An 8311-nucleotide genomic window follows, 5' to 3' on the forward strand; every position below is an offset into this window, starting at 1 on the left:
CCCTCTGATATACCTATTATTCTTATGTTATTCTTTCTGATGGAGTCAGATAATTCCTGTAGGGCTTTCTCGTTTTTTATTATTTTTGAGTCTCTTTCTTCTTCTCTCTGTTGTGCCTCAAGTTGTTTGTCTTCTATTTCACTAATCCTATCTTCAATCTGGGTTGTTCTGCTAGCTAAGCTTGTTACCTCGTTTTTCAGCTCGTGAATTGAGTTTTTCATTTCTGTTTGATTTGTTTTTATAGTTTCAATTTCCTTGGTAACATATTCTTTGTGTTCATTGAGTTGTTTTCTGATCTCCCTATATTGCCTTTCCGTGTTTTAAAAAATATGGAACGCTTCATGAATTTGCGTGTCATCCTTGCGCAGGGGCCATGCTAATCTTCTCTGTATCGTTCCAATTTTAGTATATGTGCTGCCGAAGCGAGCACTCGGATATCTTTCAATGGCAAGTACTGCTGTTTCCTCGCTGTCAGTAAACATAAAGTGGAAATATTCATGAAATATCCAGTTTCCTACACTTACTGGGAATGATCTAGAAAACACTGTGGAAGGCAGGAAGGATCTGGAAGTTATATTTATGGAAGCAACAGAACTGTTTCCCCCCCTAAGTCGTGGGGTCCCTGAAACATGGCTCTAGTAATAATGACTGTGTAGGTCCAGAGGTAACACAAGTTTTTAGTTGAAGTATCATATGAATAGGAGATTTAGAATTATACAGAATAGCTTGTGCTAGACACTTGAAAAATGCAGGGCAAAACTATAATTTGGCAAGTCTCCTGAAGAATGGAAATGTTCAGCTCAACTCAACATCAGTGATTGAGTCTGCTTCCAATACGCCACGCAGTTGTATTCCAGACCTTGCTGTCCAGCATGGCAGCCAAGAGCCACTACTGGCTATCAAAATCCGTTGAAATTAAATAAACTAAAATCCAGTTCCCAGTCACACTAGCCACATTTCAGGCACTCAATAGCCACACGAGACTGGTAGCTAATTATATAACATTTCCATTTTTACAAAAAGTTCTACTGAGCAATGCTATTAAACACTTAAGAAGAAATAACAAAGTACCTCCTAAGTGGCTCTGATTCTGGTGAAGAAAACACTCTACTTCACAAGTCCTCTAAAAATACAGGAGCGTAACTCTGGCCAGGCTCTCTAACAGTCTCTATGAGGTAGTAGTTATTCCACATAACTTCTGGAATCATTCCAAATAGGTACAAGCTAAATGTACATTTTTCTCATCCCTCAAAGATGTTATGACATGTAGTAAAATGTCATACCTTCCATTTTCCTCATCTTACCAATATTCCATAGGGCACACACCCAATGGTTAGCATGAAATACTAGAGAGCGTCTATGTAGAGAGTATTTTCTGTGTGGGACCATTCTAGAGAACACACCAGTCAGCACACCAGCCACAGACTGGGCTGCCCTTTCATCCCTGAGAAAGGTCTGCCAGATTCCCAGAGCTTACCTGTTGACCCAGTCATTGGCTGGGCGTGCCTGAGAATCAGAGGACAAAAGGTAGAGGAGCAAGTAGAAACACGAGCTGAGGAGCCAGTGATCTGAATAGCTGTGTGTCATAGCAATGAGCTTGCAAGACCAACCCTTGTTCACTGAGATCCCTGGTCTTGAGCAGGTCTGTTTGGTTTCAGTGAGATGTCCACTGAGCAGCCCAGCATGCAGCTCAGAGAGTTCTGCCACTCTCGCTGCCCCATCCTTGGTGTCCAGCAGAAGCAACCTTCTCCTCACATCCAAAATATCCCTGGTGAACTGGGCAGAAACTCTCCCAATATTCAGTAAGAATCAAAGTAAGGAGAAAAACTTGGAAATCATCTGTCCCATATGAATCTAAGAGATAAGCTGAGATACAGGAAGGAGAGGTGAGAGGCATGGGTCATCAGAGCAAGACTACCAGTTTCTGTATCTGTGAAAAAAAAATTATATTCATTCCATGCAGCGATGTCATGCTGGCTATTTTGCCAGCAGAGTGAGTCACCAATGTTGGGCTCCTGTGCTATTCTGGCTCTCAGCTCCCCATACGACGATCCAGTGAGTGGCCGGCTTTATCACTTTTCCTATGGGCAGGCTTATTCCTCCTATACTACGTGTGTCTTCCTCAGAACGCTGTATCAAAGAAAAACTAGTTGACTCTTGGGTCATTCATCATGGAGAACATCCCAACAGATGCCTATAGTAAATATAGATCCAACAAGACCAATTTGATTTGGTAAATAAGGATCAAGACCTGATGCCTGACCTATGGTGGTGCAGTTGATAGAGCGTCGACCTAGAACGCTGAGGTCTCCAGTTCAAAACCCCAGGCTTGCCCAGTCAAGGCACATATGGGAGTTGATGCTTCCTTCTTCCTTCTCTCTTCTCTCTCTCTCTCTCTCTCTATATATATATATATATATATATATATATACACACACACACACACACACACACACACACACACACACACACACATATATATACATATTCTCTCTAAAATGAATAAAAAATTTAAAAAGGATCAAGGCCTGTTGCCCAAAATATTGTAACTCTAATAAAATCTGATTTGCCCAGGTCATCCTGCCATTATAATTTTATTCTTTGGGGTCTTAAAATATTAAGTCATGCAAGCTTCAGATGTGACTAGCCAACACATGATGAGCTATTGTCTTAATAAAAATTAGGGTACATCTACCCAGGCTAAGACTGAGACACCAGATAAAACCTACAGATTTAGCTGTCTAGATATAGAAAGAGCCCAACAAGGGGAAATTTAGGGTCAAAGACAAAACTTAATCTATATTGAAATCATGTAGAGGGCAGGCTTTATATCCAATTGTAAAAAGATAAAACTTTGGTCATTGGCTTTTTAAATCAAAGTCTTAAAAAAGAAAATCAGCCACTGAGCTAAGTTATGGATCTGTGGGTACAACTCAGTGAAATATTTAATCAGGAAGCAGAAAACTTTCTGGAACTAATAAGCCAAATGAATGCCTAGAAGTGGAAATGTTAACTCGCACTGTAAGTTCAGAGTACAGCTGTGTCCAAATGAGTCGGGCTTCGAGCCCAATGAGCAGAGTCTATGAAAGATATAGAAGAACTATACTGTTTTTACTAAACTCAACCTGTGGACTGTTGCCATGTTAATTAAGAGTTTCTGGATAAGATACAAGAAATAAAGAAAGCCAAATGGAATGGTTTTAAAACAAATATTTCTGAGGTTATTGAGTTAAAGGGCAGAGTTGTGTTTTGTTTTGTTTTTCACTTGGCAGAGGAATGAGCAGATATCTTTCTGGAGAAATGCCTCAGATTTATTTCAATGACCTTGTAGTCTGAGTATGATGGCACCAAAAATACACTGAGTTTATTAGTTAATATCTAACGAATCACATTTTGTGTGTTTTAGGACAGTTCATAAGCTCTTGTGGTTCACTCAGGCCACAAGACATCGCTGAACCAACCACAACTTCATGGCCGACATTGGCTGTTCCGCATTCATGATAGGAGAATGGGTATAAGAACCATGCTGGAGATTACTTTTTACAAATGGGTCATCACAGTTACCCAGCAATACAATACAGATCTCAAAGTATCAGTCATTACTTATGTAGGATTTGAGTCATTACTATGTAAAATCAATTCATTTCAACAGGCTCTGATTAAAACTGTTCTTAATTCACATACTGAGACTTACATTTGCAAGCACGAAGCATTTCCAGTATGTTTTTCCTTCTATAGTCCATAAGATAGGCACTTATTTTCCCCACTTTATATTTGAGATTTAGGCAGTTTCTAAAACTGAGATATCTGGTATGGCAGAGCTAGGGCCCCCAGGACAAACACCATGGGAAACATTCTGCTATAACTAAAGTAGTTCTTAGTTGTATTGAGCAAAAGAAGGAAAAAAAAGTTACCAATTCAAATAATTAGCAAACAGTAGAAAACTGTATGTAATAAAATGCTGAAGAATGAAAAAGAGATTCCGAAGTCCCAAAGAGGAAGGTGCGGGAGGGCGTGCAGCAGGAGGGCGGAGTCAGCCTGCCTCTGGAGTGGCTTTGCTGGCACAGACACAGCAGCGAAGGTGAGGACAGCAGGAGGGACAGATCAGAGGTCTGGGAGTCGAGGAAAAGGCCAACCTGAGCAGACAGACCAGGAGAGAAGTAGTTGTCCACCTTTAGTCTTAGTCCCCCAATTTTTAAGTTCACAAGGAACTCAAGGGGCAACACATAAACACATGCAAATCACAACGACAGACTTGAGAGGGAACTGAGCAGGAATTTCCATCATCTAATCTGCAGTGCTTTCTGCGAACCACCATGCAGAAAGGTGATGTCCATAATTCCAATTCAATATGACAATGAGTGAGCACCTGGTAGGGACGGATACAGTGATAAATATGGGAAGATAAGGGTGAATAAGATGTCTGGGCCCCAGGGAACTCATGTTAAAACCAAAAAGGTACACAACTGTTTGTGGAATGAATGGACCTGAAGAGGAGAGTGACCACAGACACATAAAGTGTTCAAGGGACAAAGGGAGGAGTATTCCATCTTTCTTCAGGCAGAAAAGACTTCTGAACATTTCATACGGGCCTTGCAAGGGGAGAGAGCTATGGTAAGGGAAGAAAAAGAGGAAGGCAATTACAGGCCTGTACACAGGGAAGGATCTTACATACTCTACTGGGGGGAAAGCAGCCCAGCAGAGCTGGGGCTGAGCGGGCTCAGAGGCAGGGGCCCGGGAGTCAGGGCCAGCTGCAGCAGTGTGCGAGGGCTGAGCGGGCTCAGGGGCAGGGGCCCGGGAGTCAGGGCCAGCTGCAGCAGTGTGAGGGGGCTGAGCGGGCTCAGGGGCAGGAGCCCGGGAGTCAGGGCCAGCTGCAGCAGTGTGCGAGGGCTGAGCGGGCTCAGGGGCAGGGGCCCGGGAGTCAGGGCCAGCTGGAGCAGTGTGCGAGGGCTGAGCAGGCTCAGGGGCAGGAGCCCGGGAGTCAGGGCCAGCTGGAGCAGTGTGAGAGGGCTGAGCGGGCTCAGGGGCAGGGGCCCGGGAGTCAGGGCCAGCTGCAGCAGTGTGAGGGGGCTGAGTGGGCTCAGGGGCAGGAGCCCGGGAGTCAGGGCCAGCTGGAGCAGTGTGAGGGGGCTGAGTGGGCTCAGGGGCAGGAGCCCAGGAGTCAGGGCCAGCTGGAGCAGTGTGAGGGGGCTGAGTGGGCTCAGGGGCAGGAGCCCAGGAGTCAGGGCCAGCTGGAGTAGTGTGAGAGGGGGCTGAGCGGGCTCAGGGGCAGGAGCCCGGGAGTCAGGGCCAGCTGGAGCAGTGTGAGGGGGCTGAGTGGGCTCAGGGGCAGGAGCCCAGGAGTCAGGGCCAGCTGGAGCAGTGTGAGGGGGCTGAGTGGGCTCAGGGGCAGGAGCCCAGGAGTCAGGGCCAGCTGGAGCAGTGTGAGAGGGGGCTGAGCGGGCTCAGGGGCAGGAGCCCGGGAGTCAGGGCCAGCTGCAGCAGTGTGAGAGGGCTGGGGGGGCTCAGGGGCAGGGGCCCGGGAGTCAGGGCCAGCTGGAGCAGTGTGAGAGGGCTGAGTGGGCTCAGGGGCAGGGGCCCGGGAGTCAGGGCCAGCTGGAGCAGTGTGAGAGGGCTGGGGGGGCTCAGGGGCAGGGGCCCGGGAGTCAGGGCCAGCTGCAGCAGTGTGAGAGGGCTGGGGGGGCTCAGGGGCAGGGGCCCGGGAGTCAGGGCCAGCTGGAGCAGTGCGAGAGGGCTGGGGGGGGGGGGGGGGGGGCTAGCATCAGGAATGGGAACACAATAGATGAGCCAAGGAAGGACTTAGACATCACAATGAGATTATTTGATCTAGGGTTTAATGAATATTTGGCAGCAAAGTGAAGAATATACAGTGTATCCGTAAAGTCATGGTGCACTTTTGACCAGTCACAGGAAAGCAACAAAAGACAATAGAAATGTGAAATCTGCACCAAATAAAAGGAAAACGCTCCCAGTTTCATACCTATTCAGTGTAGTTCGATGTGGGCTCACGCACAGATTTTTAGGGTTCCTTAGACAGCTATGCCGTATAGCCTCTACAGACTCGTCACTGACAGATGGCCTACCAGAACGGGGTTTCTCCACCAAACTGCCAGTTTCCTTCAACTGCTTATCCCACCGAGTAATGTTATTCCTATGTGGTGGCACTTCGTTATAAATGCGCCAATATTTACGTTGCACTTTGGTCATGGATTTGAATTTAGCGAGCCACAGAACACACTGAACTTTCCTCTGTACCATCCACATCTCGACTGGCACTGCCGTGGGCTGCTTCGCTGTATACACGGTGTTACATCATCATCTGCGCATGCGCACATGCTGCCACATCATCCTACAGAAACTGGGAGGATTTTCCTTTTATTTGGTGCAGATTTCACATTTCTTTCATCTTTTGTTGCTTTCCTGTGACCGGTCAGAAGTGCACCATGACTTTACGGACACACTGTAAACGTGTGGGATGAGCTAAAAGGCTTCTTAGCTTTTCGATGATGTAATAATGATGGGAGCTTGAAGTCAGATGATAAGATTGAACAAGCTGAAGGGTTCTAAGGGAAGAGAAGAGGTCGACCATCAGATTTACTAACCAAAAAATAATCACAATTTCTGATTTTAGTGACTGGGTGAGCAGTGGTGTCACCAAATAGGATGGGAACATCAAGACCAAAAGCAACCAGAAGCAAGTGCTCCTTGAATTAGAAAAATACTGATAAGTTTCTGAACACATGTTGGTGATCTCAAACAAAACTGGCTGATGCTGTTTTCTAGAATGACGGTATAGTCTGCCATGATGGCTGGCTCAGGGAAGTGATAATAGGAACAGAGGACCTCTAAGTCATTGGTTCAAAGTCACCGTCTTCAAGTATCCAAAACTTGTTCACATATCTGGCAGCTGTTCATGACTTATGTGAAAGGGATTAAGAAGTATCAGTTTAGGTTCTAACAAGACAGGTGTTCCTCTTTATAACTGACACCCTTGTTGATAGAGATTTTGGAGGGGGGGCAGGGGTTGCCTGCTGAGGTAGTTTTGAACTAATCAGAGTAATTTTTTTCCAGGAGCATTCAACATGGTGTAGCTGCTTTGTTTGAAATGCTTTAAAGTGTCTTTAAAAAGTCAAGGATATGAGTTTGCTAAAAGAGTGAAAAGTAATCATTTAATATAGCTTTTTCTGCTTTCATCTGTCCTTGATTCTTTCACTGTCACTTCCGAAAAGCTGTCTGCCATATCACTGGTCTGTGCTCCTTTTATTTATTTATAAATATTTGGATCCAAATAAAACATTGGGCCTAGAGCAGTAAATCTCTCTACCTTTGGAAGATAGCACAGTGAAACAGACATATACTTTTAAATGCTTCCTTTCAAACCCAAAGTTCCAAGTGGAAGGATATGTGTCCTGGGCATTAGGTGGGACACACAGGTGGTTTGTGAAGGCCTCCACGGTAGGGCACTCCTTGAGCTGCAGGAGAACCTAGGACCTCCATGGCCCCACACGTGATTACCCTGTCCCCATATGTAGACTGGTCCATGGCAAACCATGGTAAAAGTCTCATAAGAATTGTGCTTGAGTTTGTACATTCCTTAGTGTCAGCTAAAGCCACAGGAACTTTGGCTGTATTTTAAAGTTACACCCATTCCCCATTGCAATGCAGGTCTGTGAAATAATGCCTTAGCTCTGCCAAAAACCACAATGATTATCAACAGCGTAAGTAATCAAGTAAAATCACTTTTCCACAGCCCACTGATCAGATTGTCAAGAAAGCAAAAAGTAGTAGCAAAAAATTGATTGCTCTTTGCAAAGATAATTTCTAGCTGAATTATATTATTGTACAGCAACGGTGATGCATAATGGGTGCCTGGCATCTTTGCAGAAAACATTTTAGGTTTAATTTAGAAATCTGAGTCATTAGAAAAACTCTTTCTCATCGTGATGAAGGGGCCACCTTGGACTCAGCACTATTACGGTCTGAAGAGAGAACGGGAATACAAACCAGCAAGCTACACACGATAAAAGTAGAAAGCATTACCATTGGGCCAAAATAATGGGAAGAAATTCAAATCACAGATAGCTACTTACTATTGAATCGTTCATACAAGCATCATTGTTTTATATTACGCAGCTTGAGTATTTTCAATGTTCTAATATAATGGGATATGACCATTGGTTTGTTGCTGTTTTCAATCCTTCATTTCTATGAGGGAAGTAAGGCTTCAAATTGTAGGACACAAGGCCATATATATAGATTGACTAAACTAGACCTCCTGCCTTCACAAATACCCCCATGCTGATTCTCCAAG

General features: G+C 45.0%; 1 non-coding gene across 1 annotated transcript; it reads right to left on the reverse strand.

Annotated features, from left to right (window-relative positions):
• Nucleotides 1-323: 323 nt before the first annotated feature.
• Nucleotides 324-430, reverse strand: LOC136380194 (U6 spliceosomal RNA). The gene has a single exon (XR_010746870.1). It is a non-coding gene; the product is annotated as a U6 spliceosomal RNA (small nuclear RNA).
• Nucleotides 431-8311: the final 7881 nt, after the last annotated feature.

This window comes from Saccopteryx leptura, chromosome 8, assembly GCF_036850995.1.
Source record: "Saccopteryx leptura isolate mSacLep1 chromosome 8, mSacLep1_pri_phased_curated, whole genome shotgun sequence".
NCBI classification, from domain to species: domain Eukaryota; kingdom Metazoa; phylum Chordata; class Mammalia; order Chiroptera; family Emballonuridae; genus Saccopteryx; species Saccopteryx leptura.